The sequence below is a fragment of the Canis aureus genome, chromosome 2, assembly GCF_053574225.1.
Source record: "Canis aureus isolate CA01 chromosome 2, VMU_Caureus_v.1.0, whole genome shotgun sequence".
NCBI lineage: Eukaryota > Metazoa > Chordata > Mammalia > Carnivora > Canidae > Canis > Canis aureus.
The window spans coordinates 79189042-79203578 of NC_135612.1; the positions used below are offsets into that span (position 1 = coordinate 79189042).

Below are 14537 nucleotides of genomic sequence, written 5' to 3' on the forward strand. Positions count from 1 at the left end.
TATCTTGGGGGTTTAGAGATAAAGGAAAATTTTTTTTTTAAGATTTTATTTATTTATTCATGAGAGAGAGAGAGAAAGAGAGGGAGAGGCAGAGACACAGGCAGAGGCAGAAGCAGGCTCCATGCAGAGAGCCTGATGTGGGATAGGATGCCAGGACTCCAGGATCACACCCTGGGCCGAAGGCAGATGCTCAAACACTGAGCCACCCAGGTGTCCCAAAGATAAAGGACATTTCTAAAGGAATTTTAATATGTTAAAGTAGGCTTACAGAATCCTGGGCATCTGGCTAAGATTCCTTGTGCCCTTAGTAAAGAACACTGAGGCAGTTGAGTCCATAGAGGAATGTCCTTTTGCCTGTTTCAAGGACTTGTCAATGTGCTGCCCCAGGCTCATTCGTGCCTTGTCCTCAGCTAGCCCGGTGTTCCTTAATCAGTAAGACTAGAAAGAGGATGGTTGAAAACTGTAGAGTTTGGTGAAAGCTGTAGAGTTTGGTGAAAATTGAAGATCTATGTCCCCTGAGGAGGTGGAGAGGATAGGCACATTAATCAGCCCAGAATTGGGCTGCCTCCAAAATAGAAAACATGTCTACCTGTGGGTTAGGCAAATAGGAGTTTATTTTTCTTATTTAACAAGAATTCCAGAAGTAGGAGTTACAGTCATTATTTAGTGGCTCAGTGGTGGAAAGCCATCCCTAGCCATCGTGTTGACATTGAATAGGAGCAAGGAGATAGCCATATCTGAAACTCTGCTCTCTTATACAGGGATCAAAATAACTTCCCCAGAGACTTCTCCAGCCAAAATCAAAATAGGTGATATCAACCAGAACTAGTCATATAAATGAACACCATTTATTTGGGTGAACAAAAGTGGGAAATGGCATTGTAGAGATGGGTTTGAAGAAGCATGGTCATTGTCCTGACCTTGACACAAAATCAAGGTTATGTTAGCAAGGAAAAAGAAAAGAATAGAGGTAGAGAAATAACTGAATCTCTAATTAGATCAAATAAATGGAAGTAATTATGGAAATCATAGGCTGGAATAACTAGTGGGAACGTTTTCCATCAAGATCGGGAGTAAACAGAAATTATAGATGCAAATGTTGATCTTAAGATAATCTATATCTTCTTATATTCAATTTAAAAAGAAAGCAAAAGAATGAAAGTGATTTGAAAAGTATGAAAAAAGAGCAATCAGGAGAAAGGGGAGATGCATTGTGTTTGAGAGAAATGTATGCAACTTAATTCTTAATGATAGCCTGAGATCATTTGGTTTGAGGCATTGGATTTTCTTCAGTAATTGCACATAGATCAGAGCTGACAAATTTTTGCCTCTCTTCCAGCTCTACAACACCCTCTCAACCCATGTGAAAAAACATAGGATTTCTTAATTCTGCAAAGATTTCCAACATTTCCTTGAAGATGATATACTATTGATTTTCTGCAAATGTTATGATTCTAGTGCAAGATTTTTCAACCTCTGCAATACTTTTCTTTCAGTTGGATAATTCTTTGCTGTAGGGACCTTGCTGTATATTATAGCAAATTTGGTACCATTTTGAGCTTCTGGCAGCATCCCTGACTTCTTTACACAGGATGCCACTAGCAACTATACTTTCCTTTCTCTTACGTCCCACCTGCCAAGTTTCTGACAGTGAAAAAAGCTTTCCGGATATTGCCAAATGTCTTTTGAGGGGCAAAAATATATGTAACAGTGGACGTTTCTGGACCATTAGCAAAGGGATCAGCTGGTTGCTTGATGCAAATGGAGACTCCAGGACTCTACTGTAATTTGCTGCATCAGAATATGAATTTTAATAAGATGCCCCACAGAATTCATATGCACATTAAATTCTGAGATACAGTGATCTATAAAATGCCAATAGACTTTAAGTTCTTTTCTCCCATCCAATCTTCAACATTTATAGTCCCTTGACAGATTGCAGCCAGATTAATCCATTAGTATCTTAAGATTTCCTGGAGAATAAAATTGAAATTGTTTCTTCTCCTTGGTTTTTGAAGCTTTCCATGATCACAACCCCAAGCAAGTTTAGAATGTAATTTCATAAGTATCTCATTCAAAAAGTGGACATTCCAACCAAACTCTATTCACTAGAAATGCCTTCCGTGTTCTGAATCTGCCTATTGAAATAGTATGCGCCATTTCAGGCAACCTAGCAAAAGCCCAGCCTCCTCCACAAAACCTTCCATTTTCTTTGTACTTAAACTCTTCTCTCTCCACTCTCCGTTTATTTTGTGCATGTGTGAAGTAGAATACAAGACATTGAGTATGGAAGTGAAATAGACTGGGTTAAAATGTGATTCTGCTGCTTACTATCATCTTTGGCAAAGTAATTAACTTCCGTAAGCTTCAGTTGCCTTATTTATAAGTTGGGTTTACTCTAAGTCTGTTCATCAAGAATTGACTTGACAATTAAATGAGATAATGCATGAAAGGACTGACACAGAAAACACTGAACAAATAATGATCTTTGCCATTATTAATGATAATAATAACAATAATAATACAATTCATACACTTCGTTACACATTAAGCAACACAGAAGTGTTTGAATTTAAAAGTAACACCTTTTATATTCTATCATTTTATTCAACAGCAGAAACCACTATAAAATGTTAATATTAACAAAATATTAATATTAATCATTTACATATTAATTTAGAAGTATCTAATTAATTTTTACATCCCTGTATATTATTTACACTGGTATGCCCAACAGTTATTATAATAACAGAGTAAGTTATTAATAAATATTTGTTGTTGAGAGAATTTAAGTACATGCCTCAATTTTACTACCATATAATTAGAGCCTGAAAGTCCAAATTTATGTCTTGTTGTTTTCTCTATCCCCACAGAAACAAAAAGAGGGCCTGAATGTAGTAATGTAGTAGAAGCTCAATAAATATCTGTGGACCATTGACATGATTGACTAACCGGTTAACTGTGGATAAATCTTTAAATTAATGGGTGTTCAAAACCCAAAAGGGAAACTCCATCCTGGAAAAAATTAGTCTATTTATGTTTATATCTCACTTTCTATTGCTTCCAATGATGAGAAAGATGTTTTTTTCTACAACTAGGTAGTTTATGTTACAAACTTGACAAAATATTTTTCTTTAGCCATCTGCTCTCCCATTTACCACAAATGGAAACTTAATATTCCAGCATAAACAGTCATTTTGAAGAGAACTATTTGCATCCCCAAATGTTCTTCTCCTGTTATGGATCCAAAGTAAATCACCTTCCTCTCAAAGATACAAACATTATAGATAATATGTCATCATTATTTTCATCACCAAGAATCACTAGCTATTTGCCAGTTGGTGGAACACTATTTAACTTTTCCCAGTTGGAAATGTCAGTCAGCACTTGCTCTTGCATTATGTGCAAATGCATAAAGACTTTCTATTAAAGACAGATAATTTTGAGGTCTGCTTCAAAGTGCATCATTACTTTCATTTTTTAAAAGCTAACTACATTGTTGTTCTCAAGACTCATTGATGGAACCTGCTTTTTAGATGTTAGAAAAAAATGCTCATAATTATTCTACTTGTCTCAGAAAATAAGCTACTTCCTTTAGTTGTGTTTAGCACCTGTATTCAAAGCATTGAATTCTTTCCGGACATTAAATAAATTATATTCATAGAGCTAAAGAGTTTCAGCCTCATCAGAACAGACGGTTTTTATGGGAAATACACTGCAACTCCTTGGTTTCATCTCTAAAGCAATGGCTGTTTTCTCTTTAGGAGGTAATACTTGGGACCAGTTGTGTCAGAAAAAGATGACACGGAGCATTTTCTTCCCCTTTCTCCTTATCAACTTCAAACCAAATTTTGCAATCGTAATCTTTGTTTTTAAATTTCCCTTAAGCTCTGCATATTTCTGCCTATTTTTACTGTTCAGTTTCTTTACTTTGAAACACTGTCTTTGGCTTCTAGGCTTCTACTCTCAGGCTCTGTTTATATGGCTGGCTGTTGCTCTTTTGTCTTTGTTCCCCTCAGCGCTCCCTCATATTCTCCTGGGACTTAGCCCTTAGATCACATCTTTTTTTCTGGCTGTACTTGATCCCTTTGTAAACAAACATGAACACGCATGGCACTCAAGTTTATATCTTGAGCTCAGGTGTCTATCCTGAACTCCGAATAGTTAAATACAAATTTCTACTCTAATATGCCTGCCTGAGTTTTTAGTAGGTGACTCAAAACGAACATGCCAGAAAGTGAGCTTGTGATCTCCCTCTGCAAGACCTCTCCTCTCACAGATTTTCCAGTTAGCATTAATGGCAAGTTCATCTTTTTAAGACCAAAATTCTAGCAGTCATTTTTGACTATTTTCCTTCTTTCACATCCCATATCCAATCCATCATTTTTTTTTCCAATCCATCATTTTATCTGAAACGTCTACCTTCAAAATCTATCGTTCCACCTCTGTTCTAGCCATGTTTTCCTTAAGAACATAGCTGTCACTCTGGGTCAAATCTCCATCACTCTTGCTAATGGTATTATTGCAATAGACTCCTTACCGGTCTCTTTTCTCTGCCTCCTCTCATTTCCATCTATTCTCAATAGAGAAGCTAGAGTAATTCTATTTCAACAGAGAGATCATGCTAGATCATGCCACATACCTGCTTAAAACTCAACAATGACTCCACATATCACACTAAGTAGATGCCTAGAATGATCTTTCTCCAGATACTCATACTGGGTCTCTCCCCTCTTCAGGCTTCTCAGAGAAACTTTGACCATCAGTTTAACATGACAACCCTTTCCAAGACTCCTGGCTTATTTATCTTTAGAATACTCATTGTTATCTAATATACTATATTAGTGGTTCTCAAAGTGTGATGGCCAGACCAGCCACAGCATCCTTGCCTGAAAGCTTCTTTGAAATGATAAGTCCCAGCTCTCAATCCATGCCTGCTGAGTCAGAAATGCGAGGAAAGGAGGCCGGCAATTTATGTTTTAACAAGCCTTTCAGGTGATTCTGATACAGGCTAGTTTGAGAACAATGCTGTCTGCTTTCTTCATTTATTGCGTTCTATTTTATCATATAGTATCTTTAATACCATATATATATGAGACATAATATGTCTCTTTCCCCAAAAGAATAAATATTATGAAAGTATCATGAGGGAAGAATATATTATTATTTTATTAACTGCTGCTTCCTGCAGTGTCTGGCCTATGGTACATGTTTCACAAATATTGTTAAAGAATAAGTAAATGTAGGACTTCACATCTCCATTCCCCTACTCCTGTTATTCCTTCTGCCTATTATATTCTTCTTTCCTTCCTTACCTAATTAAGTCTGTATACACTTACCTCATGTAGCAGCTGTACTGTCCTTGAAATTCCACTGCTTTCTCCCTATAGCTCAATCTTTGTTAAGCACTTCTCTGTTTGCTTATAGGAGATCTTATGTCATTAATAATAACACAACACTTATAACTAAGTTATCTACTTCACTGTCTACTTCTCCACTACAAAATAAATTCTTTGAGGAAAGTTTTTTTTTTTTTTTTCTACATACCTACACCATTCCACAATAGAGAATACAGAGAGTAAGTCCTCAATCAATATTTCCTAAATTATTGAATTAAATTTGGAAGATTGTCATCAGTGATAAAACAGTTGAAGACAACTGAAATTAACTTAAGAAAAAGCATTTTGATTATTGGCAGGATCCAGGGTGTCTAAGAAAATAAAGAGAAGGGAGGAGGCCAAGCTTTATGAGGGTCCAGGATCAAGAACCAGAAAGCCTTTCTCAAACAAGGCAACTCCTTCCTCTGTGTTGATTGATGTGACTGCATGCATTTTACAGACAGATGTCCTATCTTCCTCTGAGTGGGAAGAAATAGGAAACAAAGCCTATGTGTTTCCCATTTCAACTGCAAACTGAAGACATACTGACATCACTCCATCTCTTTTCCAATTTTCCAGGTGAGAGAATCTGATTGGTCTGCTTCAGTTAGAGACTCACCTCTGATCAAATAAACTGTATCCCTAGAGTTTATTCTCTGAGAATGGATGGGGGAATGGTAGGCAATTTAATATATCCTTTGCCTTCACACACACAGTTAATTTTATATGTATATAGCCATATAAATCATTAAATAAAATTATAGATGAGATTAGAGTCTACACTAGTGTTATTACTATTAGAGTGAATACATAAGCACTGAATCAAATGGTAGGAGACCGTTTACAATTTTAGCATGGATGCAAGTATCTTCAATACAAAAACTAAAGTTTAAAATCTTTATGTGCCTGTGTGGCTCAGTTGCTTAATCGTCTGCTTTGGCTCAGGTCATGACCCCAGGGTCCTGGGATTGAGCCCAACATTAGGCTTTCTGCTCAGTAGGGAGTCTGCTTCTCCCTCTCCCTCTGCCTGCTGCTCCCCCCTGCTTGTGTTCTCTCTGTATGTCAAATAAATAAATAAAACCTTAAAAATAAAAATAAATAAAATAAAATAAAATAAAATAAAATAAAAAATAAAATAAATAATAAAATAAAATAAAATAAAATAAAATAAAATAAAATAAAATAAAATAAATAAAATAAAATAAAATAAAATAAAATAAAATCTTTAGGGGCACCTGCGTGGCTCAGTGATTGAGCATCTGCCTTTGGCTTAGGTCGTGATCCCGTGGTCCCAGGATCTAGTGTCACATTAGGCTTCACTGCAGGGAGCCTGCTTCTCCCTCTGCCTATGTCTGTTTCTCTTTGTGTGTCTCCCATGAGTAAATAAATAAAATCTTTAAAATAAAATAATAAAATAAAATAAAATCTTTAAAATTGCATGTACATAAACTTGTATGGTTTGAAAATTTTCTAGGAACCAGTCAAATCTAATTCGATTCATCCATCTAACTGGAGAAACAGTCAAAGGAAAATAAAAGCATTGTTTCCTTTTCCTCTGCATCTGATAAGTGACATTTTAGGAACAACAAGTCCAACAATTCTCTTATTTATGAAAAAAAGTGCTTGCTAATTGTTGATTATCTCTGTTGTGTCAACCACGGAGTAGGGTATATGCCCTCAACTTGCATTCTGTGCACAGGAAATAAAATAAGGGGGAAGTAACTATACTAAGTGCTTGATAAAGAAGAGGGTATTGGAAAGCTGTAGAGGGTAAGATACTGGTCATAAAATTATAAGTTTCTTTAGGGTAAGAGAAGAATTTCACATCAGGGGCATACTTGGTAATCATTCATATACAGAAAAGTGGCCCCTAGCCCTGGTGAATTTTGTAGACACAAAACAAAAAACCAGGGGCTACAGAATTTTCCCAGAGCGTTTTGTATTAAAATGCTATATGCAGCTCAGCTTCTTGGCATTGGTGTTGATACAAACCAATGAGGACTGTCTACATTAAGTGCCTATAGATAGGCAGTAGAAACCCTTTTTTATAACAGTAGCACCTACAGTGCCTCAGGTATGAAGAAAACAGGTCAGTAATGCATTTTTATTTTATTTTATTTTTTTAATTTATTTTTTATTGGTGTTCAACTTACTAACATACAGAATAACCCCCAGGGCCCGTCACCCATTCACTCCCACCCCCCGCCCTCCTCTCCTTCTACCACCCCTAGTTCGTTTCCCAGAGTTAGCAGTCTTTACGTTCTGTCTCCCTTTCTGATATTTCCCACACATTTCTTCTCCCTTCCCTTATATTCCCTTTCACTATTATTTATATTCCCCAAATGAATGAGAACATATAATGTTTGTCCTTCTCCGACTGACTTACTTCACTCAGCATAATACCCTCCAGTTCCATCCACGTTGAAGCAAATGGTGGGTATTTGTCATTTCTAATAGCTGAGTAATATTCCATTGTATACATAAACCACATCTTCTTTATCCATTCCTCTTTCGTTGGACACCGAGGCTCCTTCCACAGTTTGGCTATCGTGGCCATTGCTGCTAGAAACATCGGGGTGCAGGTGTCCCGGCGTTTCATTGCATTTGTATCTTTGGGGTAAATCCCCAACAGTGCAATTGCTGGGTCGTAGGGCAGGTCTATTTTTAACTGTTTGAGGAACCTCCACACAGTTTTCCAGAGTGGCTGCACCAGTTCACATTCCCACCAACAGTGTAAGAGGGTTCCCTTTTCTCCACATCCTCTCCAACATTTGTTGTTTCCTGCCTTGTTAATTTGCCCCATTCTCACCGGTGTGAGGTGGTATCTCATTGTGGTTTTGATTTGTATTTCCCTGATGGCAAGTGATGCAGAGCATTTTCTCATGTGCATGTTGGCCATGTCTATGTCTTCCTCTGTGAGATTTCTCTTCATGTCTTTTGCCCATTTCATGATTGGATTGTTTGTTTCTTTGGTGTTGAGTTTAAGAAGTTCTTTATAGATCTTGGAAACTAGCCCTTTATCTGATATGTCATTTGCAAATATCTTCTCCCATTCTGTAGGTTGTCTTTTAGTTTTGTTGACTGTATCCTTTGCTGTGCAAAAGCTTCTTATCTTGATGAAGTCCCAATAGTTCATTTTTGCTTTTGTTTCTTTTGCCTTCGTGGATGTATCTTGCAAGAAGTTACTATGGCCGAGTTCAAAAAGGGTGTTGCCTGTGTTCTTCTCTAGGATTTTGATGGAGTCTTGTCTCACATTTAGATCTTTCATCCATTTTGAGTTTATCTTTGTGTATGGTGAAAGAGAGTGGTCTAGTTTCATTCTTCTGCATGTGGATGTCCAATTTTCCCAGCACCATTTATTGAAGAGACTGTCTTTCTTCCAATGGGTAGTCTTTCCTCCTTTATCGAATATTAGTTGACCATAAAGTTCAGGGTCCACTTCTGGATTCTCTATTCTGTTCCACTGATCTATGCGTCTGTTTTTGTGCCAGTACCACACTGTCTTGATGACCACAGCTTTGTAGTACAACCTGAAATCTGGCATTGTGATGCCCCGGATATGGTTTTCTTTTTTAAAATTCCCCTGGCTATTCGGGGTCTTTTCTGATTCCACACAAATCTTAAAATAATTTGTTCTAACTCTCTGAAGAAAGTCCATGGTATTTTGATAGGGATTGCATTAAACGTGTATATTGCCCTGGGTAACATTGACATTTTCACAATATTAATTCTGCCAATCCATGAGCATGGAATATTTTTCCATCTCTTTGTGTCTTCCTCAGTTTCTTTCAGAAGTGTTCTATAGTTTTGAGGGTATAGATCCTTTACATCTTTGGTTAGGTTTATTCCTAGGTATCTTATGCTTTTGGGTGCAATTGTAAATGGGATTGACTCCTTAATTTCTCTTTCTTCAGTCTCATTGTTAGTGTATAGAAATGCCACTGATTTCTGGGCATTGATTTTGTATCCTGCCACGCTACCAAATTGCTGTATGAGTTCTAGCAATCTTGGGGTGGAGACTTTGGGTTTTCTATGTAGAGTATCATGTCATCAGCGAAGAGGGAGAGTTTGACTTCTTCTTTGCCAATTTGAATGCCTTTAATGTCTTTTTGTTGTCTGATTGCTGAGGCTAGGACTTCCAGTACTATGTTGAACAGCAGTAGTGAGAGTGGACATCCCTGTCTTGTTCCTGATCTTAGGGGAAAGGCTCCCAGTGCTTCCCCATTGAAAATGATATTTGCTGTGGGCTTTTCATAGATGGCTTTTTTAAAAATCTCTTTCTACTGTACTCATGCTTTGTCCCTTCCGAACAGAGTAAAGTTAGAGATTTGGAGCAGATTTTAGACCATTCTTTCTTCTCTGGACGTTCTTGACAATATTATTCTAGCAGTTTCCCTAGCACAAAGAACAGGATCAAGTAAAACATTTCAAAATATCTAAATTACTAAATTACTTTCCAGATCTCCTGCCTGGTTAAAGTAATGAATACATTTGGAAGACTAAATATTTATTAAACTCCTAGTTGGGAAGTCTAGTCCACCATGGTGCAACCTAAATAAATAATACTGAACATGGACATCTGGAAGCTAGCATGTTGCTTGGATAATTTTATTTTTCCTAGATTACCTAGATTTATTCATCTTTGAGCTCCTTGACATTGGGGGCCATGTTGTAGTTTATTTTCCATGCAGAGCCTAGCCCCATGCCTATCGTACAGTAGATCTTCAGTGAATGGACTCATCTGTTGGATTATTGATTTACACTTACAGAATCGATTGCATAAAAGATACTCTCCACACATGATAAACAATAAGAGGAAATATAATTTTATAACTTTTCTGCAATGGGCTTAAAGTCAGCCATTTCTTTGCTTTTGTTTTCCACGAAAGGAATAATAAAATAAAATAATGATAGACCGTTCATTTACCTGTCAGTTCTTCTGACACTTTTCTGAGATCATTTAGGTCTAATGCAGTTCTTTTATTTCCTTTATAGATGCCGATGTTTTTAATAGAAAAAAAAGAAGACTCTCTTGAAGTCTATTTGGAGTTTTCTGCTTTCTCTCAGACTCTTTGATGTATTTCAAGAAACATAGCACTTAAAAAGCGCATTGTGTCCTCATGCACATTCACCCCCCGCAACCCATCGTCAAAAGAAAGAAAAAAAAAAAAAAGACAAGTGTGGGGCTGGTATATTTGGTTTTTATTTCTCCCTTTTACACTCCTTTTCACAGCCTCTCTGATGTAGTCTCCTGGCCATCTCGCACATGCTAGGACTCTGAAAATTGTTTTTACTACCGTAAAATCACTGAAGAAACATGCTTCACAGCCTGATGAACTCTCTTTGTGGTTGTGAATATACCTTATTCACTCAATAATTTTCAGCAGGAAACAGTGAAATATGTGACAGGGGAAGGTCCAGGCCTAATGCTGCTCCATACAAACTGCTTTCCTTCATGTGAAAGTAACACATTCACCCTTAGCGTGACATACATTGGAAGAAATCAAGATGGTCTGTAGGGATAAAAAGGTTATAACCATATCTTTTATTTTCTGAACATTTTAAACCACTACTTTAAAAATACTTCTCAAGCGGTATCCAATATGAGGAAGCTAGTATTTTCTTAGTGTTTCTATTCATGAGGCAGTAAATGTGCATTTGTAAGTATAACAAGGTGTGAGGTTGTATTTCTTAGTAGTATTAATATAGAGTTACAACTCAAGTTAACTCAGACACAAAAATAAATTAGTTGGCTCAAGTCAATGAAAAATCCAGGATGTTTAGGCTCTAGGCACTGCTAGATTGAGGGCTCAAGTGATACCTTTAGGATCCTTTTCTTTCAGTCTCTTAGACTATCTTCCAATGGTGAGCAGGATGGCGGGCAAGAACGTTATAATGACATTATAGTGGCTCTGTGAGACGAGAATCATCCTGACATTGTAATGACTTCATCTGACATTATAATGGTTCCGTGGAGAGAGAATCTTAAGGCATGGGCAGGAACGCCCTCAATGGCACTTAGTTTGGACAGTTAGCATAGCATGCTTACCCATGACCTAACCACTATGCCAAGAAAATTAGGTAATGTTGCTGGGCAGGCCTGAGTCCTGAGACCATGTGGTGCACTTCAAATAGAATTAAATGTGTTTCCCAGAGGGAAGAAGAATTTGTAATGAGAGAAAGAGTGAAGATATTCTGGACAAGCAATAACAATTGCTTGTGTCCGTAGCTGATGTATGATACTATACTTATTTTAAAGATGAGGAAACCAAGACTCAAATTTTCATAACTAGACTTAAATCACACTGACATGTGAAATCCTAGTGAGCAACAGAAGAGAGGCTTCCCCAGCTGTTACAATTTGAATGTGACTTTTCTATGATCATGTGCTTTTCATAATCCAAAATCCAGTAACGCCAATACCTCTTACTTGTCCAATATTTTTAATGCTTTGCCCACACAAAAATTTAGCCTTGTCTGTGATATTATGCTGTCAATGAAAAATGCATGGAAAGATGCGCTTTGACTATCAAAGATGATGAAGGAAAGAGGATCATTAAGTGAAAGTGATATGTGCCAATGATCTATTGCTATAATTTAGGTCACACATTAATATATTTATTTACTTAAAATGTCCAATTTAATCCATACTTCCCCAGGCCCAAAATCCTAGGATTAAAAAAAGGGGGATAATATTAATAGTAATAAGCATTTTCTGGTTCTTACTCCCCATCCATTCCTCTATTCCAATATGTGTTACTGCATATTAAATTTTAATCATCTGAAGTAATGTATGGATTTTGAGGTACCCACAACTAATGCTAGTATAAGCTCATCTTCTTCTTTCCTGTCCTGTTTTGTTGGCTTATGCATTTGCTTTCGTTGCTTGTGAAGATTTGTGACAGCACCTCTACTGCACCTCTACTGCCTCAACACCTGATACCTATCCTGAGAATTTAATAAAGTTTTATTAAGTGTCTTCTGGGTTTCAAAAACTATGCTAAGTACAACAGAAGTAGTTTTGAATGATAAGATACAAATTTTGTCCTCTGGTTCTATATGGGGAATAATAAGTATTAAATGAGTGTGATCCCTATGTCCCTGATCACTCTAACTACTGACAAATAGGATATTTGTCTTTTTCTTAGAGATTGTATCATTTTATTGTATGGAATACAAATCTCCAAGTCTAAAAGGACCTGAGAAATAGCTAATAGGTGTCTAGTGAGGTTATGTTTGTAGAATACTCCTTTCCACATTAGTGATTTACTATTAGATGTATAAATATTTGTAATGTCAGATTTAGGATAGACTTTGAGAAAATTCAGTTTGAAATTTTATTTGATCATATATCTTTACAATTCTTTTATGGTTGAGTCCTTTTACTTTTTTCCCCGAGGGGGCAGCAGCTACAGGCAATGAGTAACCTTCCATTTTCTGCTCAAAATATGAAACAATTAAGCAATAAGACAAATAAGTTGTCAAAGGGATTAATGCATGACCTCTGACAAAGGAAGGTTGGATGATTCCTCTGACTTCTCTAGGCACCCGTTCTGAACGCAGAATTGGGAAGCCTTTACCAATCCAGTTGAAGTAATGTTGGACCAGGGTGGGCTTCTTTACCAGAAAGGCCAACCCCTGTGGGATTGAAGAAATGGAGAATAAATAATCACATACTTCTGTGGCAATGAAATAAAAAATCTTACTCCATGTTTGATGTTTGCTGAAAGCTTTCAAGCTCTACTCATCCCTTTTCTACTCTTGCCTCACATCAGGGCAAGCCATTATGAGAGCTCACATACTCCCTTCTTTGGCTTTGGCAGAACCATGCCTGCCCTGGCCTGTGCACAGAGGAAGTCTTGCTCCAATCCCACACCTGACCTCAATAAAATCCAAAGCTAGTCACACATCCCGGCTCCCTCAAACCATTAAAGGAACTATGTAGGATCCTTTCCTGCTATCACTAGAAAACTTCATTATGTGACTACTTTTTTTTTTTTTTTCAGATTCTGTGTTTGTGAGAGAGAAAAAGAGAGAAAGAGACAAAGAGAGGGAGAAAAAATCACCAGTGTCAATATTCAAACCAAATTTGATGTGAGCAGTCCATCCTGCCTCTGAGGACTGCCACATCAAGCAGCTTCTTCACAAGAGAAAACAAAAACAAAAACAAAAAGATAGAAAAGTATGGGTTGGGTACCTAGGACTATTTCCTCCTTTAAACTAGCATTTCAGGCAAGCCATTCCTTCCCCCTACTGCGTAGAGGCAGTGAATGTGTGGTGGGGAGAATTTTAGAAGTATAAAGCCTTTGGATGGAATACTCAATAGGAAAGGAAACATCAACATTGAGGAAGATCTCTTACTCTTCCCAACTACTTTGATGCCATTTCAATCTCCTGTGCTCCAGCAACAAAAATACAGCAGTCTCTCCTTACCTGCAGGGGATACGTTCCCAATGGATGCCTGAGACCACAGATAGTGCCAAATCCATATATACCATGTTTTTTTTTCCTAAACATATACAATTATTATAAAATTTAATTTATAAATTATACACAGTAAGATATAAGCAATGATTAACAATAAAATGGAACAATTAATATATGTAACAAAAGTTAGGTGAATGTGCTCTCTCCTCTCTCTCAAAATATATTATTATAGTGTACTCATTCTCCCTCTTGTGATGAAGTGAAATGATAAAATGCCCGCATGATGAGATGAAGCAAGGTGAATGACGTAGGCATTGTGATGTAGCATTAAGCTACTATTGACCTTCAGACAATACATCAGAAGGAAGATCATCTGCTTTTGGATTGTGGTTGACTTGAGTAACTAAAACAAGGGAAAATGAAACCATAGATAAGGAGGACTATTGTACATTTCTCTTGGAATTCTACGGTTCCACTCTCAAACCTGTGGCATCCCAGGTTCTTGACTATTCATGCCTCCACCCATCCCAACAAGTCTTACTTTTTGATTCTTTAGATGATCCAAGTATTTAGCTAGGAAGTGATATTATTCATCCATGTAAATAAAAGTATTCTTGCTTCAAAATTAATACATTTGTGTTTCTCCAGTATTTGTACATTTCAACTCCATTTCCTCAAGATCATGTCTCTTTCCAGGCAAGAGACTTTCACTGTAAGGATTTTACACATGCT

General features: G+C 37.0%; 1 long non-coding RNA gene across 1 annotated transcript; it reads right to left on the bottom strand.

The window, feature by feature from the left end:
* Window positions 1-10561: 10561 nt before the first annotated feature.
* LOC144291056 (uncharacterized) lies at window positions 10562-11322 on the bottom strand. The gene is made up of 2 exons (XR_013358479.1): window positions 11200-11322; window positions 10562-10891 (listed from the first exon to the last, which is right to left on the bottom strand). It is a non-coding gene; the product is annotated as an uncharacterized LOC144291056 (long non-coding RNA).
* Between the last annotated feature and the right edge of the window lie 3215 nt (window positions 11323-14537).